Source organism: Lipotes vexillifer, unplaced genomic scaffold (assembly GCF_000442215.2).
Source record: "Lipotes vexillifer unplaced genomic scaffold, Lipotes_vexillifer_v1.1 scaffold253, whole genome shotgun sequence".
NCBI classification, from domain to species: domain Eukaryota; kingdom Metazoa; phylum Chordata; class Mammalia; order Artiodactyla; family Lipotidae; genus Lipotes; species Lipotes vexillifer.
This window is the reverse complement of record NW_006780322.1, coordinates 844310-862853: the sequence shown is the minus strand read 5'-3', so window position 1 is coordinate 862853 and position 18544 is coordinate 844310. Positions and strand designations below refer to the sequence as shown.

General features: G+C 39.0%; 1 protein-coding gene across 1 annotated transcript in view; it reads right to left on the bottom strand.

Annotated features, from left to right (window-relative positions):
- Positions 1–18544, bottom strand: part of EXOC6B (exocyst complex component 6B) — a 688324-nt gene that overhangs the window by 650232 nt on the left and 19548 nt on the right. The gene's annotated exons all lie outside the window — the stretch shown is intronic.

Genomic DNA, 18544 nt, shown 5'->3' with positions numbered 1-18544 from the left:
TGATTAACTCTTATACCAATCTACCTAGATGTTCACAGACCCCCTTAAGAGTGCCACACTCAGAGGAACAGCAGAAGGCTAATTAGGACAAGGAGTTTCCACCTGGCAGCCATAAATCTGCTCTAACAGTCAGTTGAAATCGACTGGTCTGGTGAGTGTATTCCCAAGCTTCTACCATGAATAACATCACCACTCCAAGGTAGCACTAGAAACCTTTACTGAGATAATTTTTTTAATTGTTAAATCCAAGAATGAAAATGCTGAGTACAATCAAATAAACCTAAGAAAAAGCAGTTATGGAGAAGCAGGAAGTAGTGAGTTTCTATGGTTGTAGAGTACAAAAAGTAAGTTGTAAGCAGCAAAAGTAAGTAGAAAAAGTAAGTACAAAGTAGGTTGTAAGTAGCATAAGAGGGATTTTTTCCCCATTAAATAGAAATAAGAAAATAACTGTGTATTTAGTACCCATCAATACTTCAACTTCAAAGGAGACCTAATCCACGTTATGCTCATAAACAGGGAACAAACTAAAAATAATGTGAAAATGGGAACTTATTTAAAGCTTGATAATTAGCTTATTAAAATGTCTCTCATCGGGCTTCCCTGGTGGCACAGTGGTTAACAATCCACCTGCCAATGCAGGGGACACGGGTTCAAGCCCTGGTCCGGGAAGATCTCACGTGCCGTGCAGCTGCTAAGCCCGTGTGCCACAACTACTGAGCCTGCGCTCGAGAGCCCGCGCGCCTAGAACCCATGCTCCGCAACAAGAGACGCTGGCGCAATGAGAAAGCTGCGCACCAAGAGTAGCCCCCGATCAACACAACTAAAGAAAGCCCGCGCGCGGCAACGAAGACCCAGTGCAGGGAGACCTTCAAGATGACGGAGGAGTGAGACGGGGAGATCGCTTTCCTCCCCACAAATACATCAGAAATACATCTACATGTGGAACAACTCCTACAGAACACGTACTGAACGCTGGCAGAAGACCTCAGACTTCCCAAAAGGCAAGAAACTCCCCACGCACCTGGGTAGAGCAAAAGAAAAAAGAAAAAACAAGGACAAAAGAATAGGGACGGGACCCGCACCAGTGGGAGGGAGCTGTGAAGGAGGAAAGATTTCCACACACTAGGAAGCCCCTTCACGGGCGGAGACTGCAGGTGGCGGAGCGGGGAAGCTTCGGAGCCATGGAGGACAGCACAGCAACAGGGGTGCCGAGGGCAAAGCGGAGAGATTCCCACACAGAGGATCGGCATACTCACCAGCCCGAGAGGCTTGTCTGCTCACCCGCCAGCTGGGACGGGTTGGGGCTGGTGGCTAAGGCTCCGGCTTCTTCGGAGATCACATCCCAGGGAGAGAACTGGGGTTGGCTGCGTGAACAAAGACTGAAGGATGCTAGTGCGCCACAGCTAGGCGGGAGGGAGTCCGGGAAAATGTCTGGAACTGCCTAAGAGGCAAGACACCATTGTTTCGGGGTACGCGAGGAGAGGGGATTAAAAGCGCTGCTTAAAGGAGCTCCAGAGACGGGTGCGAGCCGCGGCTGTCAGCGCGGACCCCAGAGATGGGAAAGAAACGCTGAGGCTGCTGCTGCAGCCACCAAAAAGCCTGTGTGCAAGCACAGGTCACTATCCACACCTCCCCTTCCCGGAGCCTGTGCAGCCCACCACTGCCAGGGTCCCGTGATCCAGGGACAACTTCCCCAGGAGAATGCACGGCGTGCCTCAGGCTGGTGCAACGTCACGCTAGCCTCTGCTGCCGCAGGCTCGCACCGCATCCATGCCCCTCCCTCCCCCCAGCCTGAGTGAGCCAGAGCCCCCTAATCAGCTGCTACTTTAACCCCTGTCCTGTCTCAGTGAAGAACAGATGCCCTCAGGCCACCTACATGCAGAGGCGGGGCCAAATCCAAAGCTGAACCGCGGGAGCTGTGTGAACGAAGAAAAGAAACAGAAATTTCTCCCAGCAGCCTCAGAATCAGCGGGTTAAATCTCCACAATCAACTTGATGTACCCTGCATCTCTGGAATACCTGAATAGACAACGAATCATCCCAAAATTGAGGCGGTGGACTTTGGGAGCAACGATATTTTTTTTTTCCTTTTTTTTTGTGAGTGTGTATGTGTATGCTTCTTTGTGTGATTTCGTCTGTATAGCTTTGCTTTTACCATTTGTCCTAGGGTTCTGTGTCCGTTTTTTTTGTTTTTTGGAGTTTGTTTGTTTTTTAGTATAGTTTTTTGCACTTGTTATCATTGGTGGATTTGTTTTTTGGTTTGGTTGCTCTCTTCTTTCTTTTATCTTCTTTATTTTTTTAAATTAATTTATTATTTTTAGTTGCATTGGGTCTCCGCTGTTGCACGTGGGCCCTCTCCATTTGAGGCGAGCGGGGGCTACTCCTCAATGCAGTGCGTGGGCCCCCCACCGCAGTGGCCTCTCCCGTTGCGGAGCACGGGCTCCAGGCATGCGGGCCTCAGCAGCCATGGCTCGTGGGCCCCAGAGTGCAGGCTCAGTAGTTGTGGCGCATGGGCCCAGTTGCTCTGCAGCATGTGTGATCTTCCCGGACCAGGGCTCGAACCCGTGTCCCCTGCACTGGCAGGCAGATTCCCAACCACTGAGCCACCAGGGAAGTCCTTTTCTTTACTGTGAATAATTATTTTTTATTTTTTAATTTAATAACTTCCTTTTTCTTTCTTTCTTTTTTTCTCCCTTTTCTTCTGAGTAGTGTGGTACTTGGGCCAGGTGTCAGGCCTGTGCCTCTGAGGTGGGAGAGCTGAATTCAAGACATTGGTCCACCAGAGACCCCCAGTTCCATATAATATTAAATGGCAAAAGGTCTCCCAGAGATCTCCATCTCAACACTAAGACCCAGCTCCACTCAACGACCAGCAAGCTACAGTGCTGGACACCCTATGCCAAACAACTAGCAAGACAGGAACACAATCCCACCCATTAGCAGAGAGGCTACCTAAAATCATAATAAGGTCACAGACCCCCCCAAAACACACCACCGGACGCAGTCCTGCCCACCAGAAAGATAAGATCCGGCCGCATCCTCTAGAACACAGGCATCAGTCCCCTCCACCAGGAAGCCTACACAACCCACTGAATCAACCTTAGCCACTGGGGGCAGGCAACAAAAACAACAGGAACTACACACATGCCGCCTGCGAAAAGGAAGCCCCACACACAGTAAGTGAAGCAAAATGAGAAGACAGAGAAACACACAGCAGATGAAGGAGCAAGGTAAAAACCAACCAGACCAAACAAATGAAGTGGACACAGGTACTCTACCTGAATAAGAATTCAGAGTAATAATAGTAAAGATGACCCAAAATCTTGTAAATAGAATGGAGAAAATGAAAGAAATGTTTAACAAGCACCTAGAAGAAATAAAGAGCAAACAAACAATGATGAACAACACAATAAATGAAATTTTAAATTCTCTAGAAGGAAGCAATAGCATAATAACTGAGGCAGAAAAACGGATAATTGACCTGGAAGATAAAAGAGTGGAAGTAACTACTTCAGAGCAGAATAAAGAAAAAAGAATGACAAGAATTGAAGACAGTCTTAGAGACCTCTGGGACATTACATGCACCAACATTCGAATTATAGGGGTCTCAAAAGAAGAAGAGAAAAAGAAAGGGACTGAGAAAATATTTGAAGAGATTATAGTTGAAAACTTCCCTAATATGGGAAAGGAAATAGTAAATCAAATCCAGGAAGCACAGACAGTCCCATACAGGATAAATCCAAGGAGAAACACGCCAAGGCACATATTAATCAAACTTTCAAAAATTAAATACAAAGAAAAAATATTAAAAGCAGCAGGGAAAAACAACAAATAACATACAAGGGAATCCCCATAAGGCTAACAGTGGATCTTTCAGCAGAAACTCTGCAAGCCAGAAGGGAGTGGCAGGACATACTTAAAGTGATGAAAGGGAAAAGCCTACAACCAAGATTACTCTATCCAGCAAGGATCTCATTCAGATTCCACGGGGAAATTAAAACCTTTATGCACAAGGAAAAGCTAAGTGAATTCAGCACCACCAAACCAGCTTTACAACAAATGCTAAAGGAACTTCTCTAGGCAGGAAACACAACAGAAGGAAAAGACGTACAATAATTAACCCAAAACAATTAAGAAACTGGTAATAGGAACATACATATCGATAATTACCTTAAATGTAAATGGATTAAATGCTCCAACCACAAGACAGCCTGGCTGAATGGATACAGAAACAAGGCCTATATATATGCTGTCTACAACAGACCCACTTCATACCTAGGGACCCAAACAGACTGAAAGTGAGGCGATGGAAAAAGATACTCCATGCAAATGGAAATCAAAAAAAAGCTGGAGTAGGAATTCTCATATCAGACAAAACAGACTTTAAAATAAAGACTATTACAAGAGACAAAGAAGGACAATACATCATGATCAAGGGACCAATCCAAGAAGAAAATATAACAATTTTAAGTATTTATGCAACCAATGTAGGAGCACCTCAATACATAAGTCAAATGCTAACAGCCATAAAAGGGGAAATCAACAGTAATACAATCATAGTAGGGGACTTTAACACCCCACTTTCACCAATGGACAGATCATCCAAAATGAAAATAAATAAGGAAACAAAAGCTTTAAATGACACATTAAGCAAGATGGACTTAATTGATATTTATAGGACATTCCATCCAAAAACAACAGAATACACTTTCTTCTCAAGTGCTCATGGAACATTCTCCAGGATAGATCATATCTGGGGTCACAAATCAAGTCTTGGTAAATTTAAGAACACTGAAATCGTATCAAGCATCTTTTCTGACCAAAACGCTATGAGACTAGATATCAATCACAGGAAAAAAATCTGTACAAACTACAAACACATGGAGGTAAACAATCCACTACTTAATGACCAAGAGATCACTGAAGAAATCAAAGAGGAAGTCAAAAAAAATACCTAGAAACAAATGACAATGAAAACACAACAACCCAAAACTTACGGGATGCAGGAAAAGCAGTTCTAAGAGGGAAGTTTATAGCAATACAATCCTACCTCAAGAAACAAAAAGCATCTCAAATATACAACCTAACCTTACACCTAAAGCAATTAAAGAAAAAAAAAAAAAAAACCAAAGTTAGCAGAAGGAAAGAAATCATAAAGATCAGAGCAGAAATAAATGAAACAGAAATGAAGGAAATAGCAAAGATCAATAAAACTAAAAGCTGGTTCTTTGAGAAGATAAACAAAATTGATAAACCATTAGCCAGACTCATCAGGAAAAAAGGGAGAAGACTCAAATCAATAGATTTAGAAATGAAAAAGGAAAAGTAACAATGGACACTGCAGAAATACAAACGATCATGAGAGATTACTACAAGCAAGTCTATGCCAATAAAATGGACAACCTGGAAGAAATGGAAACATTTTTAGAAAAGCACAACCTTCCGAGACTGAACCAGGAAGAAATAGAAAATATAAACAGACTAATCACAAGCACTGAACTTGAGACTGTGATTAAAAATCTTCCAACAAACAAAAGCCCAGGACCAGATGGCTTCACAGGCGAATTCTATTAAACATTTATAGAAGAGCTAACACCTATCCATCTCAAACTCTTCCAAAATATAGCAGAGAGAGGAACACTCCCAAACACATTCTACAAAGCCACCATCATCCTGATACCAAAACCAGACAAAGATGTCACAAAGAAAGAAAACTACAGGCCAATATCACTGATGAACACACATATAAAAATCCTCAACAAAATACTAGCAAACAGAATCCAGCAGCACATTAAAAGGATCATACACCATGATCAAGTGGGGTTTATTCCAGGAATGCAAGGATTCTTCAATATATGCAAATCAATCAACGTGATACACCATATTAACAAACTGAAGGACAAAAACCATATGATCATTTCAACAGATGAAGAGAAAGCTTTTGACAAAATTCAACACCCATTTATGATAAAAAATCTATTTTCTCATCTCATTATTCAGTTAATTCAGAACTAAATATTAATTTTACCAAAACACAAACTGAGTCAAATGCTAAATCACAAAGAATAAATTTACCACAAATTAGACCAATACATTTTCTAGAAATACTAAACTGGATCAAAATACTGTATCTGCCAAAACAATATTTCATTTGATTCAAGTTCTAGATTAACTGAATCTCTCACCATGCACCTATCATCCAGCTTCAGTTAATTTTCAGCATATGGAGAATTTTGTTTCATCCTTAACCCCACCCCAACAGAAAAAAACTAACCACAAAAAGGATGATAAAACTAATTTTACTTCCCATATTTATAATATTTTGTTAACAGTTGTTTTCCATGAAAAAAAATTCTGACATTATAAAAACAATTACTCAAACGTAATTTTTCAACTTAAGAATCTGCCAAAGAAATTCCCAATAAACTATGTTCTCTAATTTTTATCTTCATGTCCCTTGGGACTAACAGTAATCGACAGAGTAGACATTTAATAAACGTTTATAAACCAAACAATTAAATTTAAAAGAACACTTCTAGAGATGTAAACTTAGTAAACTTTGCCATTTTCCACCCCAAAAATTTACCTGTTGGAGAAGACAAACACAAAAGATTAGAATCCCATTTTGTGTAACTCTATGGAACAAAGAAAATTAAGTATATGATTTTTACGATTCTTAACTTTATCACAAATTTAATTTATGAATCAATTCACCTTACATAAATTCAAAAGAAAAAGCATATAAAAATTGAATACTTTTAACTTTTAAAAAGTTAAACTCAGATCTGTAGCACCTTGACTTAAAATAACAATGTGCTACAAATAACAAATGTTGGCGAGAATTTGAAGAAAAAGGAACCCTTGTACACTGTTGGTAGGAATGTAAATTGGTTCAGCCACTAGGGAAAACAGTATGGAGGTTGCTCAAAAAACTAAAAATAGAACTACCATATGACCCAACAACTCCACTCCTGAGTATATATCCGAAAAAAACAAAAACATTAATTCGAAAAGATACATGCACCCTAATGTTCATAGCAGCATTACAATAAATCCCCTACATATGAACCTTCAAGTTGTGAACTTTCAAAGACACAAACGTGTGTTCGCATGTCCAATCACTAAGTTAGTTCTATTTGAGGAGGCACTGTTAGTTGTTGAGGCACAGGACCTGAACGTAGAACAGTACACGAAGGTTGCAGCAGCCGTTCAGAATGCAATCCAGTGCTACCATGTCATCTATGACAAGAAAAAAAGAGCTACTACCCAGATATCACTAGATCATTTTTTCAAGAGGGCAGATAGAACTGAATTCAGTAAGGAGACCCTGTGCCATCAACATAAGGCATGAGTGAAATTGCAGCTTGCCCTCCATCTATTGCTGATGATACTTCAGCTCTACCATCTCGCCCCTCCTCTCCCTCCTCCAGTCAGTAACTCTTCTTGCCTGTTCACTTGATGCCAGCCCCTGTATGCCAGCTGTTGTACTGTACTACTGTACTTTTCAAGGTACTGTGCTGTAAGATTAAAAATGTTTTCTTTATTTTTTTAATGTATTATTTGTGTGAAAAGTATTATAAACCTATTACAGTACAGTACCATATAGCCTATTGTGTTAGTTGGGTACCTAGGCTAACTTTGTTGGACTTATAAACAAACTGGACTTACAAACATGCTCTTGGAGCAGAACTCATTTGTATGTAGGGGACTCACTGTATTTACGATTGCCAAGATATGGAAGCAACCTAAGTGTCCATCAACAGATGAATGGATAAAGAAGATGTGGCATATATATACAATAGGATACTACTCAGCCATAAAAAAAGAATGAAATGTTGTCATTTGCAGCAATACTGATGGACAGCAACAGTAACATAAAAGCCTATGCAACTAGGTAAATGAGAAAAAGTTGACAGCAATATAAAAACAGCAATGAATTTATTTCCAAGTATTATTTTATGTAGTCATTTGGCCTAACATTTAATATCATTTGAAATGTGTTCTAAATTAAGGTTTAAAATTGCATTTTAATGTCAAAATGTATGTAAAAGAAACTTCTTTTGTTGTTTTTTTGGCTGCTTTGGGTCTTCGTTGCTGCGCATGGGCTTCCTCTAGTTGTGACAAGCGGGAGCTACTCTTCGTTGCAGTGCGCGGGCTTCTCATTGCAGTGGCTTCTCTTGTTGTGGAGCACCGGCTCTAGGTGCGTGGGCCTCAGTAGTTGCAGCACGCGGGCTCAGCAGTTGCAGCACACGAGCCCCAGTGTGCGCGGGCTTCAGTAGTTGTGGTGCGCAGGCTCAGTAGACGTGCCTTACGGGCTCTAGAACGCAGGCTCAGTAGCTGTGGTGCACAGACTTAGTTGCTCCGTGGCATGTGGGATTTTCCTGGACCAGGGATCGAACCCATGTCCCCTGCATTGGCAGGCAGATTCTTAACCCCTGCGCCACCAGGGACGTCTAAAAGAAAACTATTTTTGAAATGTTTACAAGAAGAATAATTTTAGGAATTCCCTGGTGGTCCAGTGGTTAGAACTCGGCGCTTCTACTGCAGGGGGCATGGGTTCAATCCCTGGTCAGTGAACAAAGATCCTGCAAGCCACGTGGCACAGCAAAAAAAAAAAAGAATTTTTTCTTTTTGAAGAAATGGGACAAGCAAAACAAAACAACTTACTTCTAACAAAGAAGCAAAATAATTATTGTTTAGGGTTCATAGTATCTCAAAATTATAGAATACTACGTAGACATAAAAAATTATAAATATAACAAAATAAAAACATTAAAAGAATTTACAAAATAAGTTACTTTAAAAATTAAAATTTACAGGGCTTCCCCTGGTGGCGCAGTGGTTGAGAGTCTGCCTGCCGATGCAGGGGACACGGGTTCGTGCCCCGGTCCAGGAAGATCCCACATGCCGTGGAGCGGCTAGGCCCGTGAGCCATGGCCGCTGAGCCTGTGCTTCCAGAGCCTGTGCTCCGCAATGGGAGAGGCCACAACAGTGAGAGGCCCGTGTACCGCAAAAAAAAAAAAAAAAAAAAAAATTAAAATTTACAAATATGCTTTCAAGTAACTGTAAAGAATAAAATATATAGATTTCATTGAGCGCTCATCATACCCAGGCATTCCTCTAACCTCTATACATGTAACAGTTCATTTAATTCTTAGGACAACTTTAAGGCACTATTATTATCACTCACTTAAATGATGAATAACCAGAGGCAAACACAAGTTGATTTGACCAAGGTGATATAGCTAGTAAGTAATAAAGCCAGGGTTCAAACCCAAGCAGAACTCCAGAAAGATATGCTATTCTGCCTGTCATAAAATACCAAAATATCTGGTGGGAGATTTATAAGTGAATTTGTCAAGTTTTAATTTTAAGTTAAATATTCCTTTTCATATTACTTTGAAGTTAATTTAATAATAATGAATCAATAGTAGTAACAATAGCAAACATTTAATAGAAGCCCTGACTACAAGATAGACATTATTTCTCACAATAGCCCTCATAAGATGAATGCTCTTACAGCCCCATTTTACAGGTAAGGAAAGTAAGGCACAAAAAGGGAAAGTAACTCACCCAAGATCACACAGTGAATAAGCAACGGAGCTAGAAATGGAATCCAACTAGTCTAACTCCAGAATCTGGGACTGGGTTCTAAACCACCACACTAAAACTCAGGTAATTAAAGAGAAGTGAGAAGAGATGATTTCTACAATACTTTTTATAAACTCTATGGTTTTGAAGAGAACTGGATCTAAAGTCAAAGTAACATATGCTTTGGGCTTCCCTGGTGGCGCAGTGGTTGAGAGTCTGCCTGCCGATGCAGGGGACACGGGTTTGTGCCCCGGTCCAGGAGGATCCCACATGCCGCGGAGCAGCTGGGCCCGTGAGCCATGGCCACTGCGCCTGTGCGTCCGGAGCCTGCGCTCCACAACGGGAGAGGCCACAGAAGTGAGAGGCCCGCGCACCAAAAACAAACAAACAAAGTAACATATGCTCTATCAATGATTTTAAATCCATCTACCTAATGGAACAAATAAAATCCTCTTCCTTCTCATTCTCCACTGTGGTGATTACAAGTAACTGCAGTTTTTCAGAAGTAGCTAAAGAAACATAAATTGCATTATAAGGTTCAGGAATAAAATATCAAAATAGGTATTTGGGCTTGGTAGGACTATGATAGGTATAAAAATACAGTTCAGGTATATGCCTCAAATCAGGAAGCCCCTTGTTCTCTGTAGAAAATGATGCTTAAGAAATAAACCCTGCATAGAGCAGCAGTTTCTATAGAAGTACAGAAAGAAAACATTAGCATCCTTACTATCAATATCCTAATCTCATCCTTTTAAATTTCTATTTTTCTGTGTATGTTTTACAAAATATATACATACAATATTTTAGTACTTGCATATAATTTATAAATAAATATACTTAAAGAGGGTAAGTGTGCTCATTGTTTACTGATAGGAATACATGGTCAAAAAATAGACAACTAGCAAAAAAAAATTTTTTTTACATCACTGTAAAGACGGTTTGACTTTTATTTTAAAGGTTTCCTTTTACACCCTAAAGTTTCAGGATATTTTTAGTTGTTTAACTGGTCACCAGATGAATTCCTAAAGCACCATGTTGACTGTCCCTACCCTGCAATAAAGGTCCTTCTCAGAAACTTTCAACAAAACTTGAATGAACGACAAATAATGCAGTTGTCATCCCAGAAGGGGATGAATATAAAGGTATCATGAATATAAAGGTACATCTAGGACAGTGTTTTGCCACTCACCAAGATTAAGTAATCTTATCAGAACTATGATGAAATTTGAAGGGATGGAAAACTAAAGACTCTCGATCCCAGAACTATTAGAATTTTTATTTGCTCCAAGAGTAGACATTGTCCATCTTAGAAAAAACATTTTCTACCATACGAAGATTGGAATAAAGTAAGTTACTATCTTTAAAACCATTTCAGTTTCCAGGCAAAACCTGTGGAAGCTTGTTGGAAGTGTTAATTCACTACCTTACTGAAGGGCAATTTGGCAATATGTATCAAAATGTTAAATGTACATCTCCTTTGACCTAGCAATACCATTTCTTATAATTCATAAGATGATTAGACATATGTACAAAGATGTAATATAAAAACTTATAACTGCTAGAAAATTGGAAACAATCTAAATGTTTACCACTATCATTGATTAAATAAATTGTGCAATCTATATAATGGAATACTAATTTGATGTACATCTGTGTCTATGTATATTGCTGAATTTTAGAAATAGATTACAAAATACCAGGTATAAACTGAATCATTTTAAGTGAGATTATAAATGTATATGAATGGATTGAAAAACATCTGGAATGAAGTATACCAAAATTAGTTTACTGCATTGATAATGGGATTTTAAGTATTTTTTACTTTTATCTTTAAACGTTTCTTTTTAGTTTGAATTTTTTACTATATACATATATTATTTTCAAAATCAGAGAAAAAAAATCCCTTTACATCTTATAAAGAAAGAATTCTAAGATTTGGATACTTTTCTCAAAGACCTGAACCTATTTCTTTTCATGACAGATGCTAAGTACTATAAATTTAGAGAAGAATAAAACAATTTTATCTTAGAGCAGTGGTTCTCAAAGTGACTAGCAGCTGATCAGCATCACCTAAAACTAGTTAGAAATGCAAAATCTCAGGCCCCACTCCAGACATACTGAACTAGAAAATCTGGGGGTGGAGCCCACATCTGTATCCAGTTGGTTCTGATCCATTCTCGTTTGAGAACCAGTGTTTAAGATGAACTCAAAACCTGGCGATCTGAAAGTCCAATTTAAACACCTCTTGGTATTGTTAGTGCCACATAAATCCAAACAAATGGAGGTGATGTCTCCACCAGGAGAGCCTTCTTTTTTTTTCTTTTTTTTTTTTTTTGCGGTACGCGGGCCTCTCACTGTTGTGGCCTCTCCCGTTGTGGAGCACAGGCTCAGGAAGTGCAGGCTTAGCGGCCATGGCTCACGGACCTAGGCACTCGTGGCATGTGGGATCTTCCCGGACCGGGGCACAAACCCGTGTCCCCTGCATTGGCAGGCGGACTCTCAACCACTGCGCCACCAGGGAAGCCCCCAGGAGAGCCTTCTTGCTGATCAAATTTGGGAATAAAGTCCTGAAAAATACTCGAAATATCAGAAATGAAGCAGCAATCCCACCTGAGCTATGACTAATCCTGTTGCAAACTGAACAAAACTTCCAAGCCCAACATTAGAAACAACAGCTCCAGATGGTGAATCCTATCAAAAGCCTAGTGCTACCCAGGGCAACCTTCTGAAAACTCTAAGCAATAACAAATGGACTTGGAATCCTAACCGACCACACACTGATAGAATCACAACTAAGTAATACCCAGCCCTCTGGCAAAGATATAAGGTTTATTCAACATACAATGGAGCTATTAACAGGATCCAAGCATTAAGTCATCTCAAAATGTCAAGAACGTCCATATTAAGGCTTCAGAGTTACTTAATTATGAACAAACTAAACACATCAAAAATAAGTCTGAAACACTTTCACAGTAAATTCACTTAAGAGCTCATTTCTCCAGCAGAAGGGTGGGGGGGGGAAACACCATCAGTATTAAAATAAGGAAAATGTGGGAGAAATAATAAATACAGCAAAGGGGTTAAATATATGGACAGTGCACTTAAAATTATTGCATCTATAAATACAACTTAAAAAAAGAGCTCTCATTTACAGTTTTGCAAGAAATTTTTATATACTTAAAAATAGGGTCTACATTTGTCCATATGGTATCTTTCCCCTCTTCAAGATACTTGCCTGCCATCTGCTGGAAAACTGTCCTAATGAATGTATAAACCTACATTATATATGCTATAAATGGCATCATCGTTGATATGGCCCAGCTATGCACTATACAACCTGCACAAGTGTGCAAAGCAAACACGCTTAAGAATTAGCCTAATTTAGACCATATCTGAACCTCCACATTGAATCAGAAATTTTTAAGAGGTCTGACCATAAAGCTGACAGAGGTTAGACTGACAGGAGTCTCCCCACTACATACATAACCTATAACCTCATCTTTCCAAGTAACTAATGATAAAACTATATAGCTCTGCGGTTCCAGCCTCAAGCGGATAAAGAACAGCAGGTAGTTCTCTGATGCTTTGCTTTTCCAACAAACAGGATGATGCTGCTTTGACTATGGATTATAGTACATAGGAAAGCAAAATTAGTTTGAGAATTCTGCTGCAGATTCATATTCTTCATCTGCTTCTGAGTCTATTTAATTTTTATTTACTTTTTTTTTAATAGGTCTCGCTGCCTATTTTGTCTGTTATATCTCTAAAAACAAGAACACCACAATAGACAAAGGTCTGTTACAGCCCATCCTAAGGCCGCAGAGAAATGAGTGGTCTGATTGCTAGCAACTAGTTATTTTAGTGACACTATACTAACTTGAATGAAATACTCTTTAAATTTTTTATATGATGAACAGAACCTAATGGTGCAAAACAGTAATACCAGAAGTAAATCTGCTCAGGTATACAGCAATTTGCAGTATTCTGCAGCCCCACTTTACTCCAGACCAGACAGATGAGCATTTCTTCTTCATTTAACTCTTAAAAGAGCTATTCCAGAGCCATCTCCACGTATGATTGGCCTTAGAAGACTAGCAAACTGAGGAAAACCAAAAAATCAAGGGAGTCTTTCAAAGTCTTTCTAGCAACTTCTAATGCAATGATACTTTTACAACTCTGCCTCAAGTATCTTGAGAAATTTCTCCCTGCTTCTTCGATCAACAAACTGTGGTTATTTAAAACTGATTGAGGGACTTCCCTGGTGGTCCAGTGGTTAAGACTCCACACTCGCAAGGAAGGAGGAGCAGGTTCTATCCCTGGTTGGGGAACTAAGATCTCGCATGCCGCAGGGTGCGCCCAAAAAAATAATAATAATACTAACTGGAAGTGACATGGAATTTGTCCTCCTACTTTGTCAAAGACTGCCAGATAGCAAAATGTAAAACTTCTGACCAAGTTTATGTAATAACATAGGAAATAAAACCACAAAAAGGATACCTGGGAACTTTTTCAAGAATTAATTTATTATAAACTTCTGACTTTTTTTTAACAAGTCTGGTTAACAAGGGCAAATTCTGGGTCATGCTGTCCAAATTTGATAATGGAGACAATGACAGTTTAAATCTGGTATACCTTTGGGAGGTTGTTTTCCTAGCTTTATAAATTCTCAGAACTTTGTGTACTGAAATGAGGCCACTTCAAAGTACTGGTCACATGCCCCCATACTGTACAACTGATTTAAAAGTTCAAGCTAAATAAAGCCTTAGAAAGATTTTCTTCCTCCAGAATTATCTAAGAACCACTTTCCCAATTTACCTCCTCCACACAATGGTCTTTCTGATTGGACAGTAGGGCCTGAGTCACTATTTTAAAGAAAAACATTTTGATCATCCTCAGTAAAGAAAAAAAAAAGCAGTATATTACTAAATAATCCATTAGTATTATACATACTAAATAATTCACTACAATTACATGCCAGCATCCTCAATGAATGCAATGAATCATAAGAAAGAATATCAATTGCATGAGGCTTTTATGGATCGTTACTTAAGACTCTCAGTAACAAATTTATGACCTCAAAAAAAAAAAGTCCTTAGAGTCTATTCCTAAAATTTGGCACAGGAGCTGGGGACTATAGGCAAAGTCTTCTGAAACATCAGATGATAATTTTCAGTGAGATAAATAAGGACTTCTTTTATTGTTATTTAGTCTTATACCCTAAATATTTGAAAACTCTCTTTGTTGAGCTGAATGTATGCCTTTCTTCCCCTTTCTTTCCTTCCCCATCCCCACCCGCAAAGAGAATGGAAACAAAAGCTATATCTTATATGCTTATACAGTTTTAGGTGTGACCTCAGAAAACTGACCTTGCTGCCTAATTATTGCCAGAAAGGATAATTTCAGACCAACTACAGGCAGTCCCTGATTCACTTAATAAATAAGTTCCTGGGAGCGTACGTATGAAGCAAATATTTGTAAATTAAAGCAATAATTTCCAGAAGTAATACAGCTGATTCTGAATATTTATGGATGAATTGATATGATGTCTAGGATTTACTTCAAAATTAGCCAAGGTTGCCATGGGGAGAAGGGGTAGGCAGTGACAGAATTAGATGAAACAAGATTGTTATGTGTTGATAACTGTTAAGACTGTGAGAAGGGTACACAGGAATTTATTGTACTATTGTCTCAATTTTGTTTTAAATTTTCCACAGTAAATTAATTTGGAAAGAAAAAAGAATAGGGCAAGAATTGACTGTACCTATCAAAGTTTTAAATTTACAAAGCTTATATTCAACAAGCCCACATTTAAGAATCTATCCTACAGAAATACCAGTATCAATATGTAAACAGATATTTATGAGAATACAAAATTTTCTGTAAGAACAATGTGGGGAGGAAAACGGAGACCATCTAAATGTCCGTCAAGAGAGGAGTATGTGGGCTTCCCTGGTGGCGCAGTGGTTGGGAGTCCGCCTGCCAATGCAGGGGACACGGGTTTGTGCCCCGGTCTGGGAGGATCCCACATGCCGCGGAGCGGCTGGGCCCGTGAGCCATGGCCACTGAGCCTGCGCGTCCGGAGCCTGTGCTCCGCAATGGCAGAGGCCACAACAGTGAGAGGCCCGCGTACCGCAAAAAAAAAAAAAAAAAAAAGAGAGGAGTATGTAATTCCATACAACAGAATATTCTGCAGTCATTAAAAAGAACAAAAGTAGAGCTAGAAGTTTCAATTCATAAAGATACCTGACATATTTATATGTTGTTAAGTAGAAAAAAATAGATGTGTATCAAAATGTATATGGTAATTCCCAGCTAAAAAGAAAAACTATAAGACTATGTATATATATATAAATGTATGTATATACACATGCTTATATAAGCATAGAAAAAAGTCTAGAATACTACCCATCAAACTACTAATAATGCTTTGAAGGGGTAACTTTGAAGTGGGGAAGAGAGGCAAGTTTACTTATATACTTCTAAATTGTTACTTTTTTATAATAAACTTATAAAATTGTAAAATATTTAAAAGCCATTACAGGACTTCCCTGGTGGCATGGTGGTTAAGAATCCGCCTGCCAGTGCAGGGGACACAGGCTCGAGCCCTGGTCCAGGAAGATCCCACATGCCGCGGAACAACTAAGCCTGTGCATTACAATTACTGAGCCTGTGCTCTAGAGCCCATGAGCTCCAACTACTAAGCCCATGCACCACAACTACCGAAGCCCGCACGCTCTAGGGCCTGCGTGCCACAACTGCTGAGCCTGTGTGCTGCAACAACTGAAACCCACGTGCCTAGAGCCCATGCTCCACAACAAGAGAAGCCACTGCAATAAGAAGCCCGCTCACTGCAACGAAGAGTAGCCCCCACTCGCCGCAACTAGAGAAAGCCCGCATGCAGCAACGAAGACCCAATGCAACCAAAAAAAAGCCATTACAGTTTAAAAATAAAGTACCTGGAACATAAAAGTTACTCAATTAATGAGAGAAAATTTTTAAAGAATTGTCTAGGGACTGTCACACACTCACAGATATGCCAAAATAATTTCACATAGAATAAAATTTAAAGGAAAACCATTTAAACCAATAAACTTTTGAAAAGTTTGTTTCAAAAATATGAAAGAAAAAGAAGAAATGCAAACACTGGGACACATATATGAATAAGACTTCTACAGGATAATCATGGATAGAGAAAACTGAGGTACACTGGATAAGAAATGACTAGCAGTGAAAAACAAGGCAAGAGGGAAAAAAGACAGAAAATATGTGGAGGGAAAATTAGGAGATAGTGAAAGAGTTCCATAAATGGGAGAGGGTCACCACATCGTATGAAAACAGTATTGAAAAATGAGGGATGGAGGACAGGACAGGGCAGTTAGTAGCTATGGAAAATGTTCTTTAGACTTTTCCTTCATTTTTAAAACTCTAGTGAATATCCACTATTTAACGTATACTGGCTTCAGCCTAAAGGATAACAACTTGAGCCAGCATGAGTTAACTCTGGCTTCCAGAATTCTATTTCAGTGTGATGAAACAACCACATGCATTTATCTTCCTCCCTTCTGAGACCCCATTAAGGAAAAGGACAAGAAAAGAACCTGTAGCTAACAAGATATAGCAACAAATTTCTAGAAGAAAAGCTGTCAAAAGGCAGTAAGGATGAAGCAGAATAGTACAAAAAAGAGCCTAGAGTATTTGCCAAGGGAATGAAATCCAAAAGGGAGTCTGGGTACCAGCCATAACCATGGAGAAGGCCAGGATTTAGAATGCCAAGAATAATGGAAGCACTGAAAACAAACAGATTAAATGAAAGACAATACAGAACAGTCAGACCCCTACACATGCACCCCATACATGGGTATTCCAGCAGCCCAACACCTGACAAGGTATCAGGGGATTTTTCTCTGGAGAAATTATGTAGCCTGAGAATATATTTAAAACCACTGAATTGTACACTTTAAACAAGTAAATTGTATAGTATGTGAACTATCTCTCAATAAAGCTCTTGTGAAAAAAGAAAAAGCACTAATTTTCCTTTTCTTCCATAATGGGAAATCAATTAATACTGCTTAAAATTGAATGTAATTTTTTAATCACAAATATAGAAGCTGACTTTTTACTCTAAGTTTAAAAGATCTTTTAAAAAGGAACATTATTTGTGATGAAAATACATTTACCTGAAATTCAATAATTATATGTTTCATTTCAGTTTCCTTTTCAAGTAAAATTAAATGTAATACTTTTTATTAGAAATAGCATTATAGTATATCCAATTTTCATGAAAATTATTTTCTTCTTCTCATCCTTCTATTTGTATATTTGTGTGATGTGATGTTAATCTGGAATGATGATCACCTAAAGTTAATTATGGTTATTTCTCAGAAACAGATTTCTACCAGATATGTACTTGTGTCTTCTTTATACTCTTCTGTACTGCTTGATTTTACTTTTACTAATAAGCATGCAGCACACTTACAAAAAGAAAAATAATTTGAAAATTAAAAGGCTTATAATAAGACTTCCACTTCTGAAAAGATGCAGCATAGTTTTTCCTATTCCTCCCAATAAGTATAACTAAAAACTCTAGACATTATATGTAAAACAAAAATGAAAAAATCTGAAAGGTGGAAAGAAGGCAGCGCACTGGCTTGGGACCTCAGGACAAAAAGAATGACACAATGGTGAGTTTCCTCTGTTTTCTTTTTGCCTCATATCCCAGACTTGGAACTGAAGAGGCTGGCAACCCAGAAACACGAACAGGTGCAAATTAAAAAAAAGCCCCAACAAAAGCTTGCTCTCTCTAGTCAAAAGATGACAAAAGAGGTAGCCTAAGACAGAAAATATTTATACAATCACCCTTCCATTCAAGATAAACACCACAGTGGTTGGGGGGGGGGGGGGGGGACTGTGCCCCGCCCATACCCACATCACCACAGGCAGAAAGAAAACCTAG